Source organism: Sus scrofa, chromosome 15 (assembly GCF_000003025.6).
Source record: "Sus scrofa isolate TJ Tabasco breed Duroc chromosome 15, Sscrofa11.1, whole genome shotgun sequence".
NCBI lineage: Eukaryota > Metazoa > Chordata > Mammalia > Artiodactyla > Suidae > Sus > Sus scrofa.
In genome coordinates this window covers 87,556,737-87,571,191 of record NC_010457.5, presented here as the reverse complement: position 1 = coordinate 87,571,191, position 14,455 = coordinate 87,556,737, and the positions used below count along the sequence as shown (strand labels likewise).

At 36.1% G+C, this 14,455-nt stretch overlaps 1 protein-coding gene across 1 annotated transcript in view; it reads right to left on the bottom strand.

Annotated features, from left to right (window-relative positions):
* Positions 1-14,455, bottom strand: part of PPP1R1C (protein phosphatase 1 regulatory inhibitor subunit 1C) — a 138,143-nt gene that overhangs the window by 32,024 nt on the left and 91,664 nt on the right. The gene's annotated exons all lie outside the window — the stretch shown is intronic.

Here is a 14,455-nt window from a genome sequence, read left to right as displayed (position 1 = left end):
CAAGTTCTTTTTGGCTTCTTGAGATATCATTCTACTGGTGACCTCCCCAGTACATTTAATTATTCCTCCTTCTCAGACTCCTTTGTGTTCTATTTTCCTGAATTTAGTACCTTCTTCCTAAATGTTAGTATACCCTCCTGTAATTTATTGCTTCTTTAAGTTTATAAAACTAAGTCCTTCACCAATATAAGCATCAGAAACTCAACATTACCAAAACATACACTCATTTATTCTCATTTAACCATAGTCTTGGTTAACTGCTTTTAGTATTTGTTTCTGTGAAAGGAAGATAAAACTTTTGGATGGTTTCATCTGCCCTTGGAAACAGGTTGCTTATTTTTATTTTCAAATTTTAAAGTTTTTATTATTTTTAAATAATGGTTTCTAATATCATGCAACTGTGAGGATTGCATGCGTGAATAGAGAATTGCAGTGTGAAAAATTAAACATTATCTGTAATGAGAAACTTACTAGTTTCTGACCACACTTGACTTTCAAAATCTGGCATATTGTCTAAATTTATTCCTTAAGAAATTAAGTTTATCTTGTCATTTCTGGAAGATTGCATCTAGAACATTTTTATCAACTTATCCTAGACTGTAAGATTCAGCTTAAATATTAAGCACAGCATTTAAAGAAACTGAGCTTATCTAGTCATCAGAGGTTAGAGCAGAAAATATTCTTGTCTGGTTTTCATCTGCTATAAATAGCAAATGTCACCCAATTTACTGCTTGTTTAAGGTTGAAGAAAAATCCTTCACCAATTAACTCCCTGCAGCCTTATTTTAAGAAAGTATATTCAACTACATGGCTTTATCATGCCCACACATACACACATACACAAATTTATAGTTCAAGAGGATTGTTTAACAGTAAATTGACATAACATCGGGTGAGAAAATAAATTTTGGCTCTGGTTCCAAACTGCTACCCAATCAGAATTAGCATTTATATTTATACAAAATATTATTGGGTAGGTTTGTTAAGTCTCTGTAGACGAGAATGTCCAAATGAAATATACATGCTATGCACGTATACTAAAGGAAAATGAATCCATTTCATCTTGAGAGACTAAATATTTATACTTGAAATGTTTTGCTTTTGATCAGGTGTTGAAAAGAAAACCAAATTCAAATGTATAATTTATAAATATGTGAGTGTTAAGAGAGATATACAATAAGCATGTAAAATGAAATATAAATTATTTAAAAATGTATGCTCTTGGAAGATAATGCCAGGCACAGAGGAGACTTATTTACCTGGAAAATAAATTATTCAATTAATTTTTAGAGATTGACATGTACTATTATTTGTTTTACTAGTAACGAAGTGTATAATTAAGAATACTACCAAATTAATTAGCAATTAACCTCATGATTATTGGGGTTAAAAGAAATTACCATCTGGTTATATATCATGTTACTCTTTGAGTACTTTTTTATACTTTAAATAGTGCTTGTTTTGTGCTGTGCAATGAAAATGAGACTTCATAGAAATATCTATATCTTTTTGCATTTATAAAAAGGATAAAAAACTAAATGTGAGGCAAAATACACAATCCTCAAACAATTATGATTATTGAAGAAATACACATTGTGGAACATTTATCTCAAAACTGGCCAATTTTAAAATTTCCTGAACAAGGGGCTAGCCTTTCCATCTTGGAAATATGCACATGTAACAAATGCTCATGCTTGGAACAGTTTGAGACACCAAGAGACTTATAATAGTTGGGCCAGTTAGAACCACAAGTGAGAATTAATCTCTTTGTCTTACTGCCCTTTCTAAACTCCTGTTGAGTGGGAGTGGTCTTGAAGGATTTGGTTATCTATCTAAAACTTTAAAACCAGAATTTACTACTGATAGTCCTTTCTGTGGCAACATTTAGTTGTTCTTGGGTTGAGAGAATCTAAACAGCTGGGATCTATTTCAGAATTGTCTGGCTCCAGCTGGAGATGACTAAGAAAAAAGAAAAAGAAAAAAAAAAAAAAAAAACCTTTTGTGCAGAGCTGAATTTTCACTGTAATCACAGAATTTAGTTTATAAAACCAAGACATAAATGTTGGTCCTGCACAGAGCTGGTTTGACCTGGTTGTCTAGATAGAAGAAACTCCAACTGCTTATTCGTTCTTTTCCTCCAGTATTTGAGATTGTCTCACTCTATTAAAAAGGCCTAGAGGTCTAATTCCTGGTGGGATTTTTGTTAAGCAGAGTAAATGAATTTAAATAAGAAATGTGTGCATGAAGGAATGATCTTGACTCATTTGGGTCAAGCATGTTTATCACATTCTTGCTACCAGAAACTCTATTAACAAAATTGTTTGTCTTAACTCTTGATTACATTAAACCAAACATGTAGAGCTAAGGAAAGAACACATTATTGAGAAACAGAGACAGGGAAATAATCAATGTAGTTGAAATATCCATGAAAATTTTCAAGGCAAGAGGCATCAAGTGATAAGAAAACCCAAGTCAGCCTTGCCTGATTGTCAATCTCAGCATAGTTAATGGAAATGACACATTCCTTGGTTAGAGCCTCACTCTATGTCCTCATCACCTTGTCTGCTACCCATGAACTCTAATGACGGAGCAGACAACTATAGGGCTGCTGTGGATCAACATCAGCAACCCTCCTCCACCCTTCATTAAACTGTGGTTTCCAGTTGAATAATTTAGAAGTCTGTTGAAACTTATGTGAACTAGAAAACTTGTATATGAGTCCCAAAACATGTATGAAGCATCTGATTTTAATATTCTAAAACACGTTAGAATCTACTGATAGAAAAATCTCTGAATAGAAAGTGGGAAGTTGTTGATGCCACTTTACTTGTTATCCCAGTAATCCAGGAGGAGAAAATGTTCAAGGCAGTTGCCTAAGAGATCTGTCCGTATAGTCTTAAATCTTCTATGCAATGTCACTTTACAATTAGAAAATGCATGTTGGTTTTTAAATTTTCAAAGTAAAAGGTGGAAAACTTGCACAAAAGCTAAAAACAACTACTGAGAACTGCTTGAAAGACTTTTATTACCTAAAAGATAGCGAAGGAGAGATTACTCTGCTCCCTGAGTATGGTATTGGTATTTGGACCAGGTCATCTTAATGGCATCTTTTACAGCAGCAGGTGATTCTCTTGACTCCATTTCCTATTCTGCAGTTATACCTGAGTGCTCTCTAACTATTTATTACCTTTGTGTAGCTTACAAATCTTTGTAAGTAGTTTTGATTTTGAGCAACAAAGAAAAATATGTACTACTGTAAACTATGGACTTGTAACCAAAGGTTGTGCCCTGATTGATTAATCCACTTCTCGTTCTCATTCATTCATTCAGCAAACATCTGTGTAGTATGCTAAATGCTAAATAGCATGCGAGGCTCTGGAGATCCAGTAGTGTCCAACGTGGACATGACCACTCTTTCATGGGCTGATACTTCTTGATTTCATTAATTCACTCAATAGATATTTCTTGAGTCAGACATTCTTCTGTATGCAAGTAAACAAAAAAAAGAATAAAATTCTGACTTTATGGAGCTTCTTCCTAGAAGGAAAATCAAAATAATAAGCACCAATTATGATAAACAAGTGATAAAATATGCTAGGAAGATAAAAGTATCATGTGAAAATGTAGAGCAAGGGAAGGGAGCAGAAGTACTGTTCGAGGCTATAATTTAAATATAGTGGTCCACCTAAGATGCAGCCACATTTGAGAAAAGACTTGGAGGAACTGATCCCAAGCCTTGTAGTCCTTATACTAACTATAAAGAATCACTCCCATTGATGTGTTAAGAGCAGACTGTAGTGTACAAAAGTAAAAACAGACCCAATATGACATAATTGCAATAATCCAGGTGAAGAGTACTGATAGTTCAAACTAGAGTGATAACAATAGAGTTTGTGAGAGATGATTAAATATCTTTTGAGTAGAGCCAGTGGGATTCCCTGATGGATATAAAATGTGACAGTTAAAAAGAAATCAAGAAGTCAGGGAAGTTTTTGGTCTAAGCAACTGGAAAAATGGAATATCTTTAACTGAGAGGAAGAAGATTTGCAGGAAAGATTTTTTTTTCCCCCTTTCTTTTTCTCCTTTAGTGAGGGAGTTAGTAGGGGAATAGGAAATAATCAGGGTTTTTGTTAGGGATGTGTTAAGTTTATGATGTCTGTTACATAATTCTCAAGTGAATATTGTTTGTATTTCCAAGATAATTTTATATGTGAATATGGAATTTAAAGGCTATAAACTTGGGGAATTCCCATCATGGCTCAGCAGAAGTGAATCTGACGAGCATCCATGAAGATGCAAGTTCGATCCATGGCTTCATTGAGTGGGTTAAAGATCTGGCATTGCGGTGAGCTCTGGTGTAGCTCACAGATGTAGCTCAGATCTGACGTTGCTGTGTGTGTGGTGTAGGCCAGCAGTTACAGCTGATTCAACCCTTAGCCTGGGGATCTCCGTACGCCATGGGTGCATCCCTAGAAAGACAAAAAAAATAAATATAAAGGCCATAAACTTGGGAATCATTTATATATAGAGACATGGGGAACCACTTGGCTGGATGAGATTACCAAGGGGGTGTATACATAATGATAAGGACCCAAAATAATCCCTGGTTCATACCACCATTGAGCGGTCTGAGTGAGGAGGAAAATGAGAACACAGAAGGTACAGAAAAGGAGCAACTAGTGAGGTTGGAGGAAACCCTGGTATGTGCGGTGAATAGGAGCCAAGGAGAGACCGCACCTCATGGAGGAAAAAGTGATCATCTATGTCAAATCCTGCCAAATAAATCTTGTGGTAAGAATCCATCATAACATTTAGCATGGTAAGGGAAACGCCCCAAAATCATTTTGTGATTAAAGTCAGGAAAGACCGTTTTTAATAGACCTTCCCAGTGATATGTAGTAGCTGATCACCTGCTAGTAATAAATTTTCTTCTAATTCTACAAATATTAACTTGTATGATGTTCACCATTTCTCTCATTGATTTATATAAAACTTTAAGGGCCTAACTTTAATCCAGAAGATACAGTATTAAATACAGTAATATCTTAAGGTAGTGCAGTCTAAACTCACTTCAGCAGAGGGAGAGATTTTTTTATACAACATTTATACCACTATGAACCTTCCAGTTTGTTTGAAGAAGACTATATTCTTTTCTTATCCCCCCCCAAAAAATAGAAATTTACGTCCTAAATATCACCTCAACAATCAAAAATTATACCAGTTGCATAGTAGGTCTAACATAGTTACTGTGTTAATTAATGAATTAACATTTGTATGATATTGTAGAAAGATACCTAGAGAGAGCTATATTCATTGATATAGCATACTTATGTAGAACCCTATTATTTTTATCCTTCAATTCCTTTCTTGATTTAAAACAGTCTTTCATACTGGTAACCATTGTTAATATTGCTATTTTTTTCCCATTTTCACTACAAAATTGAGATGACACAACAGAAAAGGTAGGTATCATTGTGAATCCAGTTTTTTTTTCTTTAGTGCTTTTTTTTATGGCTATTTTCCCCATTTCGTGTTTATAAGAGATTTATAAATGCAGAATTTTGTAACAAGAGCTTTAAGCATTTTTTTTCTGTTTCTTAAAAATGTGGCACAAATTTTAGTCCAATAATGATGTACAAATGTTTCTTTTCCCATATTCTCACAAAGTTTAACTTTTTAAAAAAATTCTAAATGTACAGATTGTTTCATTTTACATTCCTTCAATTATGAAGGAAACAGCCTTTTTTGTTTGTTTGTTTGGTGGCACTATTATTTTTCTACAGGTTATTTACAATTTAATTTACTTTTTTTAAAGTATTAGCATGTTTTTCCTTGATTAGGGGAGCTCAATATAATAGCATTTTATCTGCCATGTTTTCCAATCTGTGATTTATCTTTTGACAATGTTTTGACTCAGAACTTTTTTCTATTTATTTCCATAGTCTCCTCTCTCACTTTTCTTTGTAAATTCTTAACTTTTCATTTTGTCTTAGATGTATTTTGTAAATATTTTTATATTTCTAGACATTTCTCACTATTTCATATGTATCCATATTGTCTACTAGGTTATTTTACAATTTTTTATTCTATGATCCATCTAGAGTTTATTTTTTATTTTTTTTTTTTTTGCTTTTTGAGGCTGCACCTGTGGCATATGGAGGTTCCCAAGCTAGTGGTCTAATCGGAGCTACAGCTGTCAGCCTGTGCCACAACCACAGCAACACCAGATCCGAGCTGTGTCTGCCACCTACACCACAGCTCACAGCAAAACCGGATCCTTTAACCCACTGAGCAAGGCCAGGGATCGAACCCGCAACCTCATGGTTCCTAGTCGGATTCATTTCTGCTGTACCACAGCGGCATCTCCTAGAGTTTATTTTTTATGTATTTATCAATACATTGTGATTTGACGAAAACACTAAGTATACTAGAGAGCAAAGTAGACCAAACATGCATGTTATGATCATGCGTGTTTAAGATCAGCTTTCTTATCTGTCCCCTCTCTGTTAGTTTCCCTTTAGGCATGTTGCAGTGTAGTTTTTCTTGAAGAAACACCAAATATTTGAACTTCCATACATACAACTGAGGTCAATTCTGTCATACAGTCAAAGCAGACAGTTGCCTCAGGCATAAAAACATTCCACACAGTAAATTCTTTAGGGCTTGTTTCCAGTGTGAGAAGCTAGAGGCAATAAAATACAAGGCATTTCCCATTTTGTCTAAAGTGAATTAAATCAGAATTTAATTATCTCTTAGAAGTATCATCTTTGGCACCTATATTCACTTTTATATTCCATTTGGGGCTGGATGGTAATGCTACATAAAATACTGATGTAAATTTTAGAAAACCATTTAATAGCTCCTAATGTCCTACAATTAAAGGATAGATATTCAGAATGTGTTACTTTTACTGGAAAGAGATAATGTGTGTTTATGAGCATGGAGATGAAAGTGTGTATAAAAGAAAGCTTGCAAAATAAAATAGATGAGAAAAAAATAAAAACAAAAACAGAACAAAAGAGAGTTCCTGGCCCAATGGGTTAAGAACCCAAGAGAAATAGCGTGTATGAGAATGTGGGTTAGACCCCTGGCCTACCTCAGTGGATTGAGGATGCAGAGTTGCCACAAGCTGAGGATTAAATTACAGATGTGGCTCAGATCTGGCATAGCTGTGGTGTAGGCAGCAGCTGAAGCTCCAGTTCAGCCCCTAGCCCAGGAACTTCAATATGCCACAGGTATGGCCATAAAAAAGAAAAAAAATTACCTCAAATCTAATTATTCATCTGTGTCAATTAGAAGGCTCAAACCAGAAACATATAAACAATTGGAAATCTGAAAATTTAATCTTGCTTTTATAATTTGATTTTTCCTAGACTTTGGAAATCTAGGAATTAATGGAATCTTAACATCAGTAACATTTCAAATCTTTTTTGACTCTTGGACCCACTTAAAACCTCTTTAAAAACCCACTCTGCCCTAGCCCTGTTTCAGGGTGTTCAGGACTTGTCCGGGCGTAGTATGTGCCCCTTTTTATGTATTCCCATTGGGCTCTCCTGCTTCTGTTCCTCCAGGTACCAGAGTCTCCCACTGGGTGTCACCAGACTCCACTCATCAGGTACATCTTATTTCCATGAGGTGTTGTCAACTATGGTCCTCCTGATACCAAGGCAGTGGATGGTCTGGGCAAAGTAGGAAAGGATGTTCTTTCTCCTTTCATGCAGCAGTTGATTAGAGGAGTCCCCTAGTAATATTACTTGTGTAGTTGATTAGAGGAGTCCCCTAGTAATATTACTTGTGTAGTTGATTAGAGGAGTCCCCTAGTAATATTACTTGGGCCTTCAAAATCCAATACAGATTTTTCCTGTATGGAAACAACTCTTTCAATCTTTTAATGTCTCTTATACTTCTCTAATATTTCTTTTGTTAGGATAGTCAACATATATTTGGCACTTATTGAGCCTATATTCTTCTAGGACTCAGCAATGAGCCAATAAAGACAGCAAGAAACAAGTGTGAGTGACAGATGGACCCTGTGCTCAGAAGCAGTTCTCCTCACTAAGGCTCTCTCCCAAATCAAGCTGAAATTCAGAGAACGTGGTCCCTTTGTCCTTCAGAGAAACTTTCTAGCAGTAATTTCTTTGCCAAAGGTATGTAAAGATGCTCTAGAAACAATGTTTCACAATTTTGTCAAACATAACCTGATCCTTTTTGAATACCAGGTGAGATGTTTGATACAAAATGTTTTCTTAGCTGTACCCCCCTTTAATCATCTTTCTGAGTTCTGTCACAATGATTTACTTCCAGCATTAAAATGGAGAAGGAATTTATGGTTCTCCCTCAGCACCCCTATGTCCCAGCCTGCCTTTTGTCTACATAAAAACTTTAAGCCAAGGAATACATTTAATCAGAGAAGAAAATGTAGAAGCAAAGGAAAGCAATTAAACAAGACCAAGTAATAATAGTTTAGTATTAAGCAAAGTTAAGGACCTTTAGTTCCTCCTCAAGGGCTATAGGTAATACTCCACACCATATCCTTTGAGCTGTGTTATAGATACCAAACCCCCAACCAGGTGGAAAAAGTTAACTACATGATAACTAGACTGTACCCATGACATAATCTGCCAAATTTTGAGAACTGCCTCAAGGAAACGGGAAAAAAAACAACCCTGGAACCGAAGATTAATTGCAGTTAATCAGGGTAATGCTGGTCAGACCACTGGACGACCAATTTCAAGATGATTGCCAGAGATGACTGCTCTTTCTGCATGTAGCCCCCTTCCTCTGCCTATAAAAGGTCTTGTCTATTGATTGCGAGGGGAGGAGTCTGCCTTTGGACATGAATCTGCCCTCACCCTGCATTGCCTGCCTCCAAAGTAACGCAAACTTTCTTTTCCACCAGCCTTGCCTCTTTATTGTCTTTTGAGTAGTGAGCAGCCAGACCCCCACCTTCATGAATGGTTTTTGGCGTCCAATGTGAGCTACTGTGTTCTGGCAGGATTTAGCTCACCTGGATTTTCCCGAGTAGAGACGCCCGCCATGGCTAACACCAAGATGGCTGCGATGAGCCTACTCCTTGTGGCTGGCTGGCCCCAAGAAGGGGACTGGAGGGACGTTCCTAGCAGCTGGTGAAACCATTTGTTTCGGGATGCTCCCTTTTTCTCCCCTGCTCAGTACTGGCTCCCAATTTATGCTTTTCCTTGGTGGAACTGAAGATGTATCTGGACAAGCCGAAGAGCTCCAAGACCAAGTAAGTACACCTGTTTGAACTGGGCAAACTTTTGAGCATGAAGTGCTATTTGGGCATCTTGGCCAGTTGGTTCTGACAGCTGTCTATCATTGAAGACTGTGTTGGGAAAGTGTTTGTTTGGGACTCCCTAGGGGTCATCCTCTTGCGCATTTGTGACAGTTCTGTCTTTTGGTGCGGGAATGTGTGTGCCATTTGTGTGATTAGTACTCTTGTTAACTTTTGTAGAATGTGACAACAGTACTATTAGGACGCCAAGAAAATTGGTTACGATGAAACTGTTTTGAAACTCCAAAACTGGTTCTTTTTACATATGCAGTTAGAGAAAGATGGTTTGATGAAATATTGTTTTCATTAGGTAACTTTTCCCTCTGGAATATCCAGTGTAATAAAACAAAGCTAAAGTAGTAGGGAAAATATCTGAGTTGAATGTTTTTATGCAATAGAGTTTTAAGCACTACAATATGCTTATGTATTTGTGTCTGGAATGTCACAGCATTGGTTGGTGAGTGGTAAGCTTCCCAGATGAGGTTACCATACTAGATGTGAAGTGAGAAGAACAAATTAATCTAGACAGCATAAAGCATTACAAGTACATTTGTAATTTTTAACACCTTGAGAATTGTGTCATTACTGATTAGATGAAGACGTAAAAATACGGCTAAATAAGATGTTGAAAATTAACTAGGATAGGATTATTTTAAATTTCTGAGTAGCTTTTGGTCTTTTGTTAATATAAAAAAACAATATGTAGAATAAAATATGGAAACAAAACAGATGTAGAAATAGAAAATATGCATCATTACTCAATGCCAGTTTCACTCAGTAGACATAAATTACATATACAGACATATATGGAGAAATCTGTTTTAAAATAAAAGTTTTGTCATTTTATATATCTACTGCTACATTTTTTTTTTCCCAGAGAACAACTTATCATTAACTTCCTTCATAAAAATACCTACAGGTCTTCCTCAAGGCAGCATATAATTAAGCTCTGTGATACATTATGATGTACTCAGCTGAACCTCTCTTAGAGAAGATTTAATTTTTCCATTTTTCCCTATCACAGTATACATTTTTGTACCAATTATTTGCTTACGAATGTGACTCTTTCTTTGGATATATTACTAGTAGCAGGCCCTTTTAGGTTGAAAAAAAAGGTGTTTTCTTGAGAAAGAAATTGGGTGGTATCAAAAGAGAGATTTGGAATGAAGGAAAAAGGGGAAGAATGAATTCCTAAGACCATGGTTGGATTCATGATTATGTTTGATATACAGAGCTTTGTGTTCTCAGCAAAATGTATTTAAAATATCTTCTGTGTGCCAATTTTGTGTCACATGCTTTTCTTCCTTTTTGTTGACTTAGTTTTATAAATAATTATGACATTTTCAAAAAAAATATTGTTTTCAGAATTCTGACCCTGAGGAGAACAAAAATAAGCCTAGGAGAAAGCTTCAAGTTAACTCATCACATCCTTGAGCTGGTATAACAGTTAAGTTTCTTGCCTTTTCTGTATGTAGCCTCCTCCCTCTGCCTACATTCCCCCTTTAAAAGGTCTTGCCCACTTGTCATCAGCTGGGGAGTCACCCTTTGGACTTGAGTCTACCTGTCTGCACTCCCAGTTGCCTGCCTCTAAAATAAAGCAAACCTTCCTTCCACCAACCTTGCCTCTTTATCGGCTTTTGAGCAGCCAGATCCCACTTTTGGGTACAGTATCACATGTGTGCATTTACCTGTAGCTTTATGTATCTGTAGCATGTATCTAGACTTTGCATGGAATTCCTCTCCAGCTCATAAGCTTCTTTGTGTGTCCTAAGGGAAAGAGAGTGGTAGGAAAAGGGTAATATATAATCCTGAGCAAATCTCAATTTGTTGTGATTTACCTTGTCAAAGAAATAGCCACTCTAGGGAAAAAAGAAAATTTTAACAAAGGATATATGTGTATTTAGTTAGAATGTTTTAGTATGTGTTTTCCCACTATGTATAAAGTTTCTGTACATGAGTCTTCTCTTCCAGACATTATGACTTAATATGGGATATTGGAAATATGCAGAATAAAACATATAGCTGTAGTGAAATGGACATGGCCTTCATAGGATATAAGGTTTTTTATAGAGCTGTTTGAGTGGCTTTTCAACCACACACACTAGACTCAGTTAATATAATTGCCACTAAGTGCATATTTTATTGACAGCACGGTATGTTTAAAGGAAGCCATCTGGAAGTTATCAAAGTGCACCTTTATTTTAATCCTTCTAGTTGTATCTCAGATTAAGGCTGATCACTTACATCTAATCCACACACCTCAGAATCTCAGCATTTGCTAATTGCTGAATATATGTTGATTAGCATTAAAAATATAAGAATTTCAGAATTTTATATCACAGTGCTCTAATGCTTTCTGTCTAGATACTCATATAACCTCTGCATCATAATGGAATGCATCATCTTTTTCAAAAAAGAATGAAAAGGGGTAAAGAGCACCCATTGATATTCACCTAGAAGCTGAGACCTGGAAAAAAAAAAAACTATTCTGTGCTGTGTACTATTTAGTTCTTACGACACATTTTGCTGCCTTCTTATAGATGACACTAGGGGCACTAAACTCTGAAAGACCATGCCCCTTGCCTAAGGATTTGCCCAAGAGCAGCTCAGAGCTTAGAAACCTCACTTTTCCTAGCATTTGCACATACTCTGCCCAAACCTACCACCTTGATAAAATGCAACAGAATTGATCATACACTTAAAATGAAATGAGCCATCAAGTGAAGCAGCAAACAAATAGATGTAAGCATTTTTTAGAGAGTTTTTGTCTATTTGATCCTAAAATTATATCTGATAGCTATATTTATTGAACATGTATTAGGAGTATAGCACTACACTGAAGCATTTTACATGTTGTTTTCTTACTTAATTTTTATGACAACCCCATGGGTAGGTGTAACCTCAATTTACAGATGATAAGCCATCTTCAGTACGATTCGAGAATTTAAATAATTTTCCCTAAGTCACATTTTACTAATAAGGAAACTTAGGCCAAAGCTATAAATGTCTATATATAATCTATGCTAGATTTTCATGTTTTGTTTACATTTTATAGATTAGAAGTATAGTAAAAAAAAATTTCTTTCCCCCCACAGATTCTCTTTTCTCTATAATAGAGTCAGTTTACATGCAGAACTATTAAAAAAATTCATGTTATTATATAATGACATACTTTTCATTAAATCGTTAAATAGACCTATTACATTAATTAAAGGTAATATAGATTTTTCTCCTCTCTGAAATATGTGTGTGTGTTCACTGTGATTTATTGTGTGATGATGTGATGCTATTTCTCATCTGAGTGAATGTTGACGAAGGCCAGCCCTGGAAAAGAAGAAGGGAGGGAAAAAATAACAAGTGGGTTGCTTTCAAGGTACACTCTACAGGACCAAGTGGTTGATTAAATGAGACAACAAAGGAGAAATTATAAACTTTGCTGAGGTTTGAACCTTGGGAAAGGAGGGATGGGCGAAAGGGAGAGGACGAAAGGGAAAGGGAATTGGGGGATCCAGTGCTCTCATTTGGAAGTGAAAATGAGAGTAGTTTTAGATGGCTTGAGTTTAAGGCACAGCAGGCCATCGAGGGAAGCCATCTAGCAGATACAGTTGGGCTGCTGTAATTTGGGTGAAATCACCTGAACTACAGACACCATATTTAAAACATCTGTAAGAGGCATTGTTCTCCTGCTTTAATTACATTAACTCATTTAATCCTCAAAACTACCCTTGTGAGAGGTTCCCGTTGTGGCTCAGTGGTTGACTAGCCTGACTGGTATCCATGAGGAAGCAGGTTCTATCCCTGGCCTCTCTCAGTGGGTTAAGGATCCAGCCTTGCCAAGAGCTGTGGTGTAGGTCGAAGTTGCAGCTTGGATCCTGTGTGGCTGTGGCATAGGCCGGCAGCTACAGCTCTGATTCTCCAATCTGACCCCTAGCCTGGGAACCTCCATGTGCCACAGGTGCGGCCCTAAAAAGACAAAAAAAAAAAAAAAAAAAAAAAACTACCCCCATGAGATATGCAGTAAATTGAATATTGAATATTGTCCGTCTAAAATTCATGTCTTCTTGGAACCTCAGCATGTGACCTTATTTGGAAAAAGAGTCTTTGAAGATGTAATTAAGATTAGGTATCCAGTCTCCTCAAACCAGTGATTGATATTCTCATAAGTAGTAAGAGGAGACACAGAGAGACAGAGTGGGCAGGCCGCATGAAGACAGAGGCAGGGGTTGGAGTTATGCTGCCTTATGCCAAGGAACAGCTGGCCACCAGAAGCTAGAAAAAACATGGAAGGATTCTTCCCTGGTGTCTTTGGTAGGAACATGGCTTTGCTGATAATTTGACTTCAGACTTCTGGCCTCTTGAACTGTGAAAAATATATTTCTGCTCTTTTAAGCCATCAAGTGTGTGGCAGTTTGTTAAGGCAACTCTAGGAAGCTGACACTAAGTGTATATTTGTATATCAGCATTTTATATGTGAAGAAAGAGAAGCACAGATGAGGCATCCTTAATGTTCTCTCTCAAGGTCAGACAATTCAGTAGAGCTAGAATTCAACCCAGATTTTCTTGCTTCAGACATTTGCACTAAACCATTACCTACTGCCTCAATTATTTTTTTTATTACCTGGTAATAAAGAGTGACCTAGCCTGTGTACATAGAACTAGAGACAGCACAATATTCCCTGGAGGCAGACAGTCGCTCAGAATACATAAACATTAGGCCTTAACCACTTTTCTCCATCTAGCTATTTGATTATAAAACCATTGTTTACTGTCTTGTCAAAACCTAATATACTAAAATACATTTACTATATACATAGTAAAAGAGAGCTATCAAAGACATGCATTTATTTGTAATAATCTATGACAATATCTATAACTCACTATCTAAATCCTCTTCATCAGAATATACTGTTTACCTAGCTTCTTTTATAGCCTGATTTAATAGGTTTATGGGACCTACAAGTCTATAAGGTCAACTACATTTCTTATCTCCATATCAAAAAATGAATGGGTTTGGGTTGTAGATTGTGTAACTATTGACATCTTTAAATAAAAATTATGTTCTATGTGATTGAACACAACTTCAGAATTTTTTAGAAGGGAATTTTAGAAGACTCATAAAGCTTATTTTTTTGCAGTTCAGAAAAAAAAATTACCATTGTTTTA